This window comes from Canis lupus, chromosome 3 (assembly GCF_011100685.1).
Source record: "Canis lupus familiaris isolate Mischka breed German Shepherd chromosome 3, alternate assembly UU_Cfam_GSD_1.0, whole genome shotgun sequence".
In the NCBI taxonomy this organism is placed as follows: Eukaryota; Metazoa; Chordata; class Mammalia; order Carnivora; family Canidae; genus Canis; species Canis lupus.
Window position 1 is genome coordinate 5,639,414 of NC_049224.1, and position 15,393 is coordinate 5,654,806.

Genomic DNA, 15,393 nt, shown 5'->3' on the forward strand with positions numbered 1-15,393 from the left:
TTTTCTAAAAACTCTTCCCTCCTCCCATCTTTACTTTTTTTTTTTCTTGTCTTAACCAGAACTTTGGAAAGGAATTTCTTGAGCAATACTTTCATAATAAATGAATGAGTGTGTCTACAAAGATGAACAGTTTACAAATCAACTTTTGCAGTTAATGTTGTCGTAGATTATGTAATTATGTGTTCAGACTCTGCCTTTAGGACCAAGGCACTCATTTTTAGCTACTGCTGGGTTTTTTAGAATAATTCACAGCAAAAAAAAAAAAAAAAGAAAGAAAGAAAGAAAGAAAGAAGAAAGAAAGAAAGAAAGAAAGAAAGAAAGAAAGAAAGAAAGAAAAAGAAAGAAAGAAAGAAAAAATAATAATTCACAGCATATTCCCTCCTTAGGAATTGGCTTTTGCTGATAATGGCTATCTTACTTGAGGTTATACTCTTCCTGGGAATTTCCCACATTTAATGATTAGTAAAATGAGGAGAAAAGGGACAAATGACTACTACCATTGCTTCAGTTTGAAACAACTGCAGGTCTCTCCTAGTTCCCTAGCATCTCATGGATGGGCTGAGGTCTTTGTTATAATATTTTTACATTTCAGTTTCTCCCTCTACTCAAACTTGTTTTCTCCTTTCCATACAGGAATAGTTTCTGAAAGCATTTTCTAATAAACCATGTAAATGGAGATATACATCTCAGATTCCATTTTCTAGGGGAAGCCAACTTAAAAGAATGAATAAAACATGTTAGACTGGGATCGTACCTTATAGAGGCAGTCAAAAGACATATAAACTGAAACAAGTTTAAAAATATGGTAGAAGTCACAAAGGAGAAGCTTATAAACTAGTGGTTCAAATCTAAACCAAGCCTACTCACAAAGTATTAAAATGTAAATAGAATATCTGTGGGTAGAAATACAACAGTGACTATCTGGAGCAGTGATCCTGAAACTTCATTAAACAAAAGCACTATGTTGAAAACTAACAACAACAAAATTCTGGGCAGAAAATACACAATAACAGGCTTCAGAGAGCAACTGCTCATGTCAACTGTAGTCGAAGTCCATTTGTGTGTCCCTAGTGTTGAAACAAAGAAGAAAGAAGAAACAGGATTTAAAAAACAAAACAAAAAAAAAAAGCAAGAACAAAAGAGGAAATATTTTTTATTAATTTTTTTCAAAAGAATCATAAAATTTTGCATAGTGAAATTTATATTGGCCCACTTTGAAAAAAAAAAGGCTTTTCTCCATTGAATAGGAATTAAACTACAGTGATTTATAAAAGTTTATCTCATGTTGCAGACATTTTGAGTACATGCTCTCTGGGCTATGTAAAAATCAGTCCTGGCATTTTAGAGTGAGAACAATTATTATTTTTCTTTTTAAAGAGCATATATGTTGGTAATGTGTGGAGTTTTGACCTCAATGTTTTTCTTAATCTACAAATTTCCCCTTGGTAATCTTAATCACTTCCATGCTTATGACTGCTACTTTTTCCTAATGACTTCTAATTGCTTGCTTCCAAATTCAGATCTCCCCTTGGGATATCAGATATAAATATATATTTGTCTGCTCTACTTTCATGATTGTGTTATAGTCTTTTAAAGTTCATCATAATCAAAAGCTTACTTTATTTAGTCATCCAAATGTGACCCCAGCTTGTGCTTTACATTTGAGATGATATGATTTCCATCTACCCTGTTGGTCAGACTCTTCACCAAACCCTTTGTTTCCTCATTAATTGTACACAATTTGGTGTTAAATCATTCCTGAAGACTTTATATCATAAATATCCCTTGGATATAATCCTTCTTTCTTTTCTTGTTGATAGTGACTTGGCTCAGACCTCGGTGATCTCTTCCCTAGATTTTTGCAATCATTTACTTGTTTTCCTCTTCCAGTTTCTTTCTCAAGTGGCCAAGAAAGCTAGATTTCTGAAACTCCTCACTACGTCTCTTCTTTGTTTAAGAGATTAAATTTCTTAGTATATTTTAACAGGCTTTTTGTAAACTTTACCCTACCAACTTTTCTACCTACATCTTACATTAAGTTCCTACATTAAGTGCTCTGGATTTGTAGTTCTGTCTTGCCAATGGCCATGGGTAGATACAATATTTATATTAAGAAATAGAATTGAAAAAAATTTAAATATTTTAATTTATTTCCTTAAATATAATAATAAATCATTTCCTGGAAACATAAATGTGTTGTATATTTTATGAAAAGTAACCGTAGTTTCAAAATCATATAAGAAAAGATAGCATGGATTGGACAAAGCTCTTCCATATCTTATTTTATACGGAACAATGAACTAGATTCTTGGGTTTGCTTCTGCATTCAACTCATTGAAGTATTTTTTTTTTTTTTTTGGTTGCAGTATATGATAAAAATGTAGCCTCATACAGAAAAGCAGCTGGAAAAGGAAAGGGCTTTTAATAACCATTTTGGATAATCATGGACATTTTTCTTTGATATCCTATCCAAATTGTCCCAGTAGTAGTCTCTCAAAGACTAGTTACAATATGGAATCTGAATCCATATGAATTAACTTTGTATACACCATTATATTAAAATTAACTGATCTGTCTTACACTTTGAGCAGATATTTACATCTTTCAGAAAATTTTGGCTCACTGATACACAACTTTTCCAATTTTTGATGCAATCTATTACAAAATTGTGGCAGATAAAATTTTTCCAAAATGCTATTTGTGTAGAGGCTCAAATTGTATCATTGGGGAAAAAAAAAATCATGTCATTTTTTTAGTCTGCTTAATGTGACTAGCTCATTTCATTTATCTTCAAGAAATTTTCTGCCAAAAAAAAAAAAGGAAAGAAAGAAATTTTCTGCCAAATGCCCAACTCTGTTTTTTGATTACCAACCCTTTGGAGTCAAAGTGGAATTTAATTAGAAAAGTGGCTAGTTGAGATTACAACTCAAACAATTATAAAACTTTGTTTTTTCCCCTTTGATACATCAGGGGTACTGTGGTATGCAGTGCCATATGCATACTTCCAGTTTATTATGGTGAGTATTAAGAACACATGTATTCAAGAACCAAGATTTACTCCGCCTCATTGAAGACATTAATTTTTAATAAAAGTTTTTCCTTTTGCTACAAGTACCTGATGGTAAAGAATGCAATGACTGCTAATACAATTTTGGCCACCCCCTTGATTCATGTTAAGACATATAGCAATTTTAGTCATCGGGGCTTTCACATGCTATATTTGAACCTGACACAAAAATGAAGTATGTTTGTTTTCTGTATATCCTAGGTATTTAAATTGTATATGTATATATTTATATATGTTTTATATATTTTTAATTGTTAATTTTTTCCCCAGAATTTTAATGTAGCTTAAAAATACTAAAACACTGAAACTTTTTTACCCCAATGTAGCTCAGCATGGTATTGTTATTTATTTTTTATCATGAATTTTTGCATAAATTGTGATTCTTAAAATATTGCACTAAAATATTATTTGTCTTGATTACTAAGCTTTTTGGTTTTCCCTTAAATTTTGCCTCACCCTGATTTCTACCCTATTAAATCACTATTGCTTTGGTAATATCAATGCAAAGTTAACACAATAAAGAAGGCAAATGACATCTTAGTAGCAACAGAAACTTAGTTTTGACCTCATAGACCTCCTGAAATAGTTTTAGTGGCCATCACTGGGTCTCACTTTAAAAACGCTGCTTCAAACTAAAATAATTAAAAAGTCATTTAAAAATAATTTATATTTTTAATAATTAACTCTTCTCCTTGCATCAAGTCCACAAAAAGAAAGTAAAGCTATGGGCTTTCAAAATTGTCACTATTCAGTATAAGGAAATAGATCAGTTCTTTAAAAGACCTATATGTTTAAAAGACTTGTTATAAGAGACATTGAGTGGAGATATTAAGCAGATAAGTGGCAATATTCTCAACATAGGGGGGAAATCTTCCTTTATCCATTTTTTTTATAATGAAGTAAACAAAATCTGTAAGCTTGTATGCTGTTCATATGTAACTTATTGAAGGCCATTTTCAGAATAACTTTCTGAATTTTGGCCATAATATAGATGATTATGTATCATGTGATTTTGTGGTTGCTCAAATGAACAGTCTCTAACTGCTGCTCATTATCATTATCATTAGAGTGAGACATTTCTAATTATTTTCAAGATTATAAATGCCTTGAAATTAGGATCATACTTTTTACACCTTGAGATTCCCTACATCATTGAGTATCATGATCTAAACATAAATGTTTATTAAATTGAATTGACTGCATAAGCTGGAGGTTTACTAGCCAGGGCGATATGATTTTATTTTCAAGCCCTAAGAAAATAAAATTTGTTTAACCAAAAGGACAGTCTATGTTTCAGGTAATAGTAAATGCACGTGAAACTCTAGAAGCTTGAAAAATTATTTTCAAAAATCTGTCATGCCTAAGAAAAAAGAGCTCTTAGCTAGAAAAACAAATTTACATAGCTACTAAAGTTATCTCTCAAACTTCACCTTAGCTGATCAACTTTGTGTGTGGATAAACTATACATTACCATGTTTTCAAAAATAAAGACCTTAAAAGATAAAGAATAATAAATTAAATGAGCAGGGCATTTAGAGATAGCCTTTAAAATTCTGGATTTTCTTCATTACAAATATTTGGTTAATGGTTAACCTTTTATTGATACTATTAGAGGAAGGAAAGAGTTAGTATGATAATTCTCTTGCTATGTACAATAGCTTTGTGTAGTACGTGAAATTAAGAAGCTGAATTAGGCCACACTGCCAGAGCAGATAGAAAAACGATTTGCCCGATTAAAGTATAAGTTATTATTAGAGCTATTTTTAGGCCATGTGTTAAGTATGAAATATCCGTAAACAGTGAGGTCAGGGTCAGAATCTAGGAATCATATGACTATAGCATATAATGTAAATAAGAATCTGCATTCACTAGATGTCATGGGTGTTCAGCGTTGACACGAAGAGCAAGACGGTATTCTTGTGTGATAAGGAGTAGGGATGGACAATTTTAATCACTATGTGATTACCACTATGACAACAATAAAACCACAGTTTTATTCTAGGAAATGTTTTCTAGTAATTTATTCCATTCGAACCACCTCAAGAGGTAACAATCTTACTGTTGGATGGAAACAGAAAGCCTAAGAGCTTCACATAAACTAGAAAGCCAGAGGATTTATAAACTGACATTTTATCCCATAGAGGTTTTTATATAGACTCGCTGCATTGCTTAGTAAGGAAAATTCTTTTAGCTCACAAAAGGATTTAGACTGAGAAGTTCAAAAACTGGGTATTTTTAAAGTGTTTCTACTTCCTTAAGTGCTCAGCTTTATGAGACTAAATCAGGGTTAGGGTGGAATGAAAGTTGCTCTTTAACAAGATAAATGCAATCAGTTTAATGACTCTTCTTGGAGACAAGGATGAGATGGAAGAAGTCATTTGTTCATTATGCTAATTAAAAAAGGGGATCTAAAGTCTATGAAAACAAAACTGATTAAAGCTTATCCAGTTTGCTTAGCGCTGGGAAGCACAAAATCCACACGTAGTGTGCAAGCCATGGGTATCGATTGGCATCTGTACTTTTTTTTTTTTTTTTTTTTTTTTTTTTTTTTTTTTTTGCATGTGGTGAATATGGTTTTTGGTTCTTACCTATGATTGTTTGACATATTAAACACATATGGAAAATAGAAATTCAAGAAGAGGGAAATCACTGAGCAGGCCAGAAGGAAACTCTTACTATTCCATTACAATTAAGTAGCACATAAACTAAGGCATATATATATATATATATATATATATATATATATATATCCTAATGGCTTTCTTTTATGAAACTGCTAAGAAGTCCAGTTGAAACAGTGTTCATAATATATAATGCTGGCTTGACAACAGAGAAAAATGTTTTTCACCATCTTTTTTCCATTAGCCAGTCAGAGGGAGCTTACAGGGATATAAGAGTTTAATCATCATTTAACAGCTCTTTTTGATCCACCCCATATCCTTGGTGAGGGCTGGAAAGTGTTTCTCTTGCACTCATAGTTTCAGTTGATAACAAAAGTTCTAGTATATGAATGAATATGCACGACACGGAACTTGAAGCTGCTGAAAAGAAAATAGAAAGTTTATTTCTGCATGGGGTTAAATGTAGAGCAACCTCTTTCCTAAGAGTCAAGAGATCAAATGGACTAAAATTTGGAATTAATTCCATGTGAAACTTGATATGCCGTATTAGAACAAAATGACTATGTTTTCCAAACATTTTTATATGATGACATATATTTCAAATCATAAATATGAAACTGATGAAAACTTTGGAAAACTTGCAAGCCCTCCCCATTTTTAATAGTTTGATAGAAGTGATATGTATTTATTAAGTAAATCTGGTACTTCCCACTGGCATTGTACCAGATTTATTTCATATAACTTACATTTTTTTCCAAGCAGAGCAGATAGAAAACAGTTCACATTTCATGTTATTTTAATAAGTTTTTTCGTGTTAAGACTCTGCTTAACCATGTGTTTCCCTGTGCAGTTTTATTCAGTGTGTGTAGACAGAATCAGTTACATTCTATATGAACTTAAAATGCTCTTTCCTTAAAAGGTTCCCAATAGTAAGCCTATTTGGGAAGACTATGGGTGTCTGGGATTCCAAAATAGTAAATGATACCGACAAAGTAATGACACATAAATAATAATGCTGTTTCAATATTGGTTAGGTTTCTACCCTTGAACATTATGAATACTAGTTTCATCCATATTTTTAAGATAATGTGATATGGTAATGAGAAAAGAAGATAAAAAAGATGGTAGGAGACATGGATTTCTGAATAGATTGGAACTTAAATTGGATAAAATAACATTAAAATAAGGTTCTTGAAAATGAAGTTACAATTGTACAGTGTCTCAGCACCTTGGAATTCTAAATCTCAAGGGACTTCATGCTACCTCTTGAAGCCTCCAGAAGTGAAAATAAAAAAAAAAATCCATTTAGAAAAAAGATAATGTGATATGGAGAGTAGAAGCATGGAAGTCAAAGTTAAAAGATTTGAGAGTTCTCTAACACTTAACAACCTTGGGACATTGACTAATTCATTATTTCCCTAACCATATTTCCACATTAGTAACACAGAAGAATAACCAGGCTTTTTCTAACTCCCAGTGTTATCTAGGGACAGTTTATTCCAGAATATAGTCTGCTAGTTCCCTACATAGGAGTCACTTGGATGCCTATTAAACAAATAGATTCTGGAGCCTAGACGTGACTCAGAAAATTAACATTTAGAGGTATACACCAAAAATCTAATGTTTAGCAAGTTCCCCACCTGATGTTTGAATTATGATTCACAATATAATTCCCAAGGAATAATATATTATGCAAAGTAAGAGTTCTATATATTGTTTGTACTTTTGTGTTAGTAGAGATGTTACATCTATGATTTTAGGGCTCTTATTTTTATTCAAAAAAGGTGTGTCTATTAAAATAATAGGACTTTACCAATCTTAGTGTAAAAGCAACACACTTCGATCTTGATCTCTAGCCACATAGGGAGTATCCTTACTCCATTATCGTTATTATTGTTGTTCTCATAATTACTATTTGGCTTCGCCACTTGAGGGACGTAGCACATACTATGAATCTTGAAAAACAAATATTTTAATATTTGAACCACTCAATAGCATCTTGGCTTTAGTATAATTATTCTCAAAGTGTAGACCCAGAACCAGCGTCATCATCTTCACCTGGGAATTTGTTAGAATTAGAAAACATGGAGTGGAACCCAGCAAGATCTGTTTTTATAAGCTTTCAAAGTGATTGGGATGCACACTAAATTATGGGAGCCACTGCTCTAGGATAATAGGACTAAAGACTAGTGTTAGAGGATAATTTCACTCATCCCTCAGGATATATCCTACATTAAGCCTGGCTGATCTTCAGCAGGAAAATGGAGCACATGCTATTTAACACAGGTTCACACATTGTATTTATCTTCTCTTAATTCAGGATAATTGTGGTAGGACCAGTGCTGTTTTTCACAACTTACCCTATTGTCAGGCCACTCCATTTATGTCTCCTCAAAGGCAGCCCAGAGAGTCCTCTAATTCTTATATTTGAGGATAGACTTTAAGACAACTCCTGATAACCCTTAAAGATAAAATTTCTGGCAGGAGGTATCTGGTTCTTTTAGAAAAAGCCTTGATCTTTTCTCTATACCTAATTGTACTGAAAGATTAGCTATCTTTTCTCTTCTATTGGGAACTGAGATAAGGAAACTGACTGGAGTTTATTTTCAGCTGGAAGCCCACAGGGAAATGAAAGTTATGCTAATGGTATGCTGAGAATTCTAACACCATTTGAGATCTACATCTAAAACATAAAGCAAATTCTTGTGGCCAATTTTTATCCAGTCTCGTATATTCACAATTTGGAAGAGGTAGTCTACGAAAAATTAATTTTCTTCCATCTATTTTTCTACTGAGGTTATGATAGGAAAACATCTATGCTATTATGAAAATTTATGAAAGAAAATCATTTGATTTTTTTATAAGGATGACATATTCTAGGCCGGTGTTCCCTTTGGCACACATACTGAAAAGCAGCGCTTCTAACACTGGTTTTACTTGGTGCACCGTCAAAGCTTTGTCTGAAACGTGCAAGTGAGAGGCTGATGTTCTGTGTCCTTTCCTTTTTACCTTTTTCCTTGTCTCCTTCTGCCACTGATTCTGCTTTTCTGAATTTGCCTTTTCCTGATGGGGCCACTGCTGCAAAATATGTGGTTTTCTCATCTGTGGCTTTCTGGTGGGCTTGGCTATTTAGGAAACTTCACAGTTCTAATCCCTCTCACAAGCATCACTAGCAGCTCGAGAATCTCCAAACAGATAGTTAAAATGGGAAATCGATAACATATAATACCACTCTCATGGGTACCACTGACTAGTCCGGGTTAGACCCCTCATCAGGACCAGTACAGTTCTCTGTTTTGGAAATTAAAGAACAAAGCTATTCAAACCATAATCTAGTGTATCTGCGATGAAAGGGATGTAAACTTGGAAGCTGAGGTCTGTTGTGCTCAGCTATGCAGAATGGGAATCATAAAACTTTGTTCTTAAAAAAGTGACAGAAGAGTGAAAAAGGTGCCCAGAGAGTTGCAGGGGACAGAAATGGGGAGAAGGAATCTTGACGCTCTTTTAGTTCTGGTTCTTATTTATTCCTGATGTTAGGACTTACCCTAGTGCAAGGATCTGAGAAGCAACATTTAAATGCATCTCCTTTTTGTGATAAGCTAACTCAGTAGGGTTCTATTTCAAACAAAATGCCTGAATCAGTTTAATACTATCTTTGAGTTTCTTATTGCAAATGCAGCTAAATTGGTTTCATGAGGTTGGGTGAGAAACCTAAAGAACATGTCTCACATTTTTGTGAGTTCTGAGTTCAAAAGATTATTAAAGATCAAAGTTTTGAAAGCACAGACCTTCTTTTTGAAGCAGTTTATGCTCATTCTTTATTAATATAATTATACATATATATTGCTTTCTATGTTTAATTTAATAAGATTAAATGTTACATGAGGGTGATATTCATGTTCATTATAATTTAAAACCATGTTCTTTTCGAGACACCTGGGTGGCTTAGCAGTGGAGTGTCTGCCTTCGGGTCAGGGTGTGACCCCAGGGTCCTGGGATCAAGTCCTGCATCGGGTTCCCTGCAGGGAGCCTGCTTCTTCCTCTGCCTGTGTCTCTGCCTCTCTCTGTGTGTCTCTCATGAATAAATAAATACAATCTTAAAAAAAAAACCCAAACAAACCATGTTCCTTTTAAACATGTTTTTAGTTTGTAACCTAATTATATTTTTAGATATTTGTCATATATTTAAGAGTAAATATATGAGATGCATGATTTAATATACTCCTTCCATTAATATATACATTATTTGATACTTTTATACTGATCCATAGTTATATGAGAACTGATTCATTTCATAAATAGTATTAGCATCTTCGTATCTTAATATATTTCTACATGTTCAAAATAATTGGAAAAGAATATTATCAAAGTCAGAAAGAAGAAAAAGAACATGTTTTATTTTAGTGTAAATTGAATGACTCATAAATTTAATATTCAAATTTGAAAAAATAATAATGTTAAAAAATAAAAATAGGTAAAGATACATTTTGAATTTTGCTGCAATTTCTGGAATAAAAAAATTTTGGAAGTCCTATATTGTCAGAGATAGTGAATAATGTATTAAGCAAATCCACCTATAATTTTTTTGTTCTTAAGATAGTTGTAGATCTGAGATTATGTGAATATATAACACAAGAAATTATAATTAAAAAAAAAAAAGACTGAAAGTTTTGTTAGGCACTGGTTCCAAGACACTTTTCTGAGATCACATTTCCCTTCTCAAGTAGCACTTTTTATGGTTCTTCCTCCAAATTGCAGCCATGTGGTTTATTAAACCAGACACTAAAAATCTTGTTATTTATCCGTATCTTGTTTCCTTGATTTTTTTTTTTTTTTACCATCAAATTTGGTCTTGGATTTCTAGATTTTCCATTTGTTTCTGGAAATGGCATTGTTTTAGATAGGCTTCTTTTAATTTCTACTTAGGAATTTCTCATTAGGAAAGGAGGGGAATCAGCATTTATTGATTCCTTATTGAGTGCCAATCAACTTGTATGGATTACTCAGTTATGCTAGCCATGTAACACGTACATCAATTCGCATTTTAAGATTGAGATTTTCTTCTAAGTAAATAAGACTTAGAGCAACTAAAACACTTGCAAGAGTTCAGAGCTTTGAGAATTAAAGCGGGAATTTCAATTTCAAGCCTGTGCTCTTTCTAATACATCTGTCAACTGGTTCAAGTAAACACTAATATGTGAATACATGGAACTGAGTTTCATATCATTGAATGAGTAGTTTGATACAAATATTTGTTTGGTAGTGTTGGGCCATCTTGCATACTTTGAAACCCGTTTATTTTGGCCAAGTTGAAGTTTGTACATTTGTTGAAGTCAAAAGGGATTTGTGACAGAAAAGATGGCTCTGCCTCATTAATTGTATGAAAGTTAATCACAGAACTCTTGATTTCATGGCAAATTGTTTTGGTAGATGTTTTTAGATGCTTTATAATATATATTTGCTTTTCTCTTACAAACAAGGAATAGATCGAAGGCATAAAATCAGCCTTATTTCTTTTGCCTTTCAGCAGGCATTAGACTCTCCAAATTGAGAGTTGAAGTGCTCAGTATACATAATTTACATTAGAAAAGATTGACTTTGGTGTTACATAGTTCATATTTCACTCAATTTGATTATCTGATAAAAATAATCATTTATTACAAGGAGATCATTAAAATTTGGTTATATTTGAGCTAAGTAAGATGTGAATTACGTGTATGTTTTGAATATTAACAGATAGAAAGTAATGAATTCTACAGTCTTGAATAAACATACTTTTACCCAGAATAAGGTAACCACAATAGCCAGAGTTTGCTGACATCTAGTTTCTCAACAATGTCACAACAAAAAAAGATATGCAAAAAGAGGTACTTTTACTTTTGGAATTTCCTGAGACAAAGTAATAGCTCCTTTCTGAGACTTTATTTGGGCGTCCCAGAAGACCTATTTTTGTGTTGGCTGCTTGCCAGCTGTATGGGAAATTTCTTCCTGTATGCTGAAGTCTTACAAGGGCATGGAGTCCAGGAATGCATCATACCATGAAAGTGCTGTAGTACACTGAAAATTGAGGGTCAATGAGAGATTAATACATCTTGGCAAATGTCTTGAAAGAATATATTTTTTTTGATTCTTTGGCCTTTCTGATCTAAACAATTTTGGGGAGGGAACTGAGCACGTACGATGGATGGAAATGGGTCCCTCCTAGTTAAACCTCAGATAATGGAAAGGGAAGGAGAGGAAAGGAAAAAAGAGAAAAGGGAAAAGAAAGAAAGATAGTAAGAAAGAGAGAATACACAGGTCATTCAATCAGTCCAGAATAACTAAGAAATTTTGTGTCCTGACATATATTGCTAACTTTGATTTCTAGGAGCAAACAAATCCTTTGTACCTTAACTTTCAAATAGTTTTCATCTATTGTGATGCCTTTGGTTCCATTTCATTTTCATCCTCAGTCTCTACTCTCCTCTTATGTTAGAGGCAGGTATGATTCTGATACAACTTTGTTTCAGATTCTTATTCTTTGTAGGTTTCAGTGCATTGAGGCGCTTGTCCTGAACTAGCTGAAGTTTGGAGGAACAAAAATGGCAGCATTTCTCTTCCATACGGTGCTAGGCATTTGGCTCCTGATGTTCACACTCCTATAGATTACCATCTAGGTGTCCCTGAATTTCATTAAAAGCTATACATTACATTGAACAGCTGAAACTTACTCTGTGGAAAGTAGAATGATACACATGCATTTTCCATTCATAATATCTAAAAAACTAGTATATTCATCTCATGCAGCCTTACAGATGAATGATACTTATGTATCTACACAGAATAGAAAGTATTATTGATTATTTTGAGTTACTATGAGGGCAAAAGCAATTTATTTTTGTTTGTGTGTTGTATCATTTATTTTTTTTTCCTGATGACTTAGAGATGTTTTTTTCCTATTGGGTTAACTGTTAATGACATTTCACATTCTTATATAGTACAGGCCTTTCAAAAAACATACATTTTCACAATTGCTCTTGTCAAATACAACACAAGGCTATGTCTTTCATTCATATTTTTGCCCTCAAGCCTCGTATCTTTCATTGATCTCTCTCTTTGCAGTGGTATCCAAAAGTTAACATGTAGACAAAATGTCTTTTTGGCTTTAGGATCAATGATCTATATTGGTAAAATCTAAAACCTAACATGAGTCATTTAAACATCAGTTTTTCTTGGAAAAAAAGGTGTATGGAACTATTTCTACTTAATCAGAAGTAGCAATAGCAATGGGAAAAATCAGGTTCTATCTTCAGAGGGAGCAGGAAGGCCTCTTGGCCTACATGGCTAGAGGCAGTGTCTAAATGCTGATGTTTGATTGAACCTAGATATCTACCTATATGTATACTATAAACAACAATATTCTCCTGCATCAAGGTAGCTCGCGTAAGCATTCTGCACCATATATTTTGCTGTGGATTCTGCATGACTAGTGGTCTTTGTGAATTTCCCTTCTCTGGTTTTTGAAAACTGATGCTAATCAAGACATCAAATACCATTTATGTGAGGGAGAGGAAGCAATGTTGTAGGAATACATTGTCATAATAGTGTTGTATAACAATACCACCTCAAAATTTAGTGGCTTAACCATAAGCATTTGCAATTTTACACTAATAAGCATACATGCTTGCTGGGCCATGTTTCTGGTTGGTTCTCACCCACACGTTAGTGGTTGAAAGTTTGCTGAAATTTGCTAGGGTCTTTCCTGTTTCTGGATTTTCAGCTGGGACAACTAGACTGGATTGGGTCTGCTCCATAGGCTCCCCCCTGGCGGTGTAGATTAGGTAGGAATCCACAAAAAGGAAAAAGACAGAAAGAAATGAAGGCCATTAGGCCCAATTTTGATACTGGAGCATCATCACTTTCCTCACTCTCTTAACCAAAGCATGTCAGAACTCTATTTCTGAGTCACTGTGTAGACAAATAGATTCCTCTTATGGAATGAGTTCATTGTGGAGGGCAGGAAACATGGTGAATTTGACTATTTTTTCAATAAATATACTGTAAGGAATTCTACATATACTTTAAAAGGCCAAAAAAAGTTTCTTATAGATGTTTAGTCCCCATTTATAATATTTGCAGTTTAGTATTCAATTTTCAGTAGACTTGAAAATTACTTGAAATTAATTAGTCATCTAAATAAAATATTTCAACAAAACTCTTCTATTGTTCTTAAAAATAGAATGCTTGTATGCTAATGTCACCATGTGAATAATATTAATGTTATATCCTTGCATTTCAAATCTAACTTTAAACTGTATAACCACCGATCTCCTAAAACAGTGAACTCAGCAACTTAGTGTTATGCTCTAGGAATCCCTCTTTGGAACACACATCAATGTAGCAAAACATTGTTTTTAATTAACAAAATGCCAGGTCCATATGTTGCCCACATCCTCATGGAAACTCCTGTTGACATCAACAAGAATATTTTACACAGCATATGGTCTTAATAGGTAACAATTTCTATTTTGAATAATTATTTTAACTCACAAACAATAAAGGCTTTTAATTACAATTTTACTTTTTTCCTTCAGTTCTTTTAAGGGGTTTTAGGTTTAACAGCAAAAACATTGTAACACATTTAAAAGCCCATTAATTTAGACAGAAGACAGTTTTGCAAGGCTGATATATATTAAAATAAAATATGCAAAAGTAATAGTTGGAAAAAACATGTGCATTAATTATAGAAGTAAAAATAATTCCCTGTAATTTATGTTACATTTTTACATTTTCTGGTTTTATTTTTATACATGTTTGCTATTTGAGGAAGAAAAAATAGCTGAAATTTGGATCGAGTTTTTCCCAAGTTTTATCTGAAAGTAAAGTGGACAAATATTTACATCATAAACAATTTATGCTTTATTTTACTAGAATGAATTTTAGTGGACTAATACTATTCAAGAATGAACAAAAAATGCAGTTCAAGAGCACAAATATTAGAGTCTGACAGAAATAGATATTAAGTCAAACTGCAATAACATGAACTGGATAAATATAAGGTTTCTTACCAAAGTCACAGTATTCTTACCTGTAATACAGGAATAACAATGAATCCACATATAGATGACACAGGGATTAAGTGTCATAAAAAAATTTTTACTTAGTACCTGATAGAAAAAAAATCACCCAAAACTAAGAACATATATACTAAGTAAACTGAAGTTTTTATGTTTTGTACTGTTTTTATCTTTATTGGTGGTAACTTTCTCATACACTTTTACTTCTTCAATCTTTTCCTCCTCCTACTTTCCTCCTCCTCTCCAGTATTAATATTAATATTAGAAAATATGACTACTACAGATGTAATAAAACTAAGTTTATTCACTGCTTATTTTTAAGTTTCTTCCCTTCAAGCAAACAGAGAAATGTGTAAGCTTATAGATCTAGTTAGCACCGCATTTGTTACCGTGAGATGTTTTATTCTTATTTTCTTCATTTTGATTGTAGATCTTTCACACAAGGCTTTTCATAAACCATAGGCATCAATTCACTCCGGAGAATCACATAAATGACCTACCAAGAAATTCACTCTCACTTTTGCAAATTACAAGGGCTCTTTAGTGAGGTGGGAAATGAAGATGACATTTAAGGCTGATTTCCTATTAAGTTTTTTTCAATAAAATATTGGACTGCTGAAAATGAAGTAAAATGTGGTTCATGATAATA

General features: G+C 32.8%; 1 long non-coding RNA gene across 8 annotated transcripts in view; it reads right to left on the reverse strand.

The window, feature by feature from the left end:
- The window catches only part of LOC102156861, a 147,706-nt gene that overhangs the window by 56,945 nt on the left and 75,368 nt on the right, over positions 1–15,393 (reverse strand). The window contains exon 4 of one of the 8 annotated variants that reach the window (XR_005356584.1): positions 5,817–6,105. The exons of 4 other annotated variants lie outside the window; for them this stretch is intronic. This is a non-coding gene — a long non-coding RNA (uncharacterized LOC102156861). Of the gene's footprint in view, positions 1–5,816; positions 6,109–10,471; positions 11,746–15,080; positions 15,241–15,393 lie in introns of those variants that run through there. 3 more of the 8 variants (XR_005356580.1, XR_005356585.1, XR_005356588.1) reach the window with 3 other exon arrangements.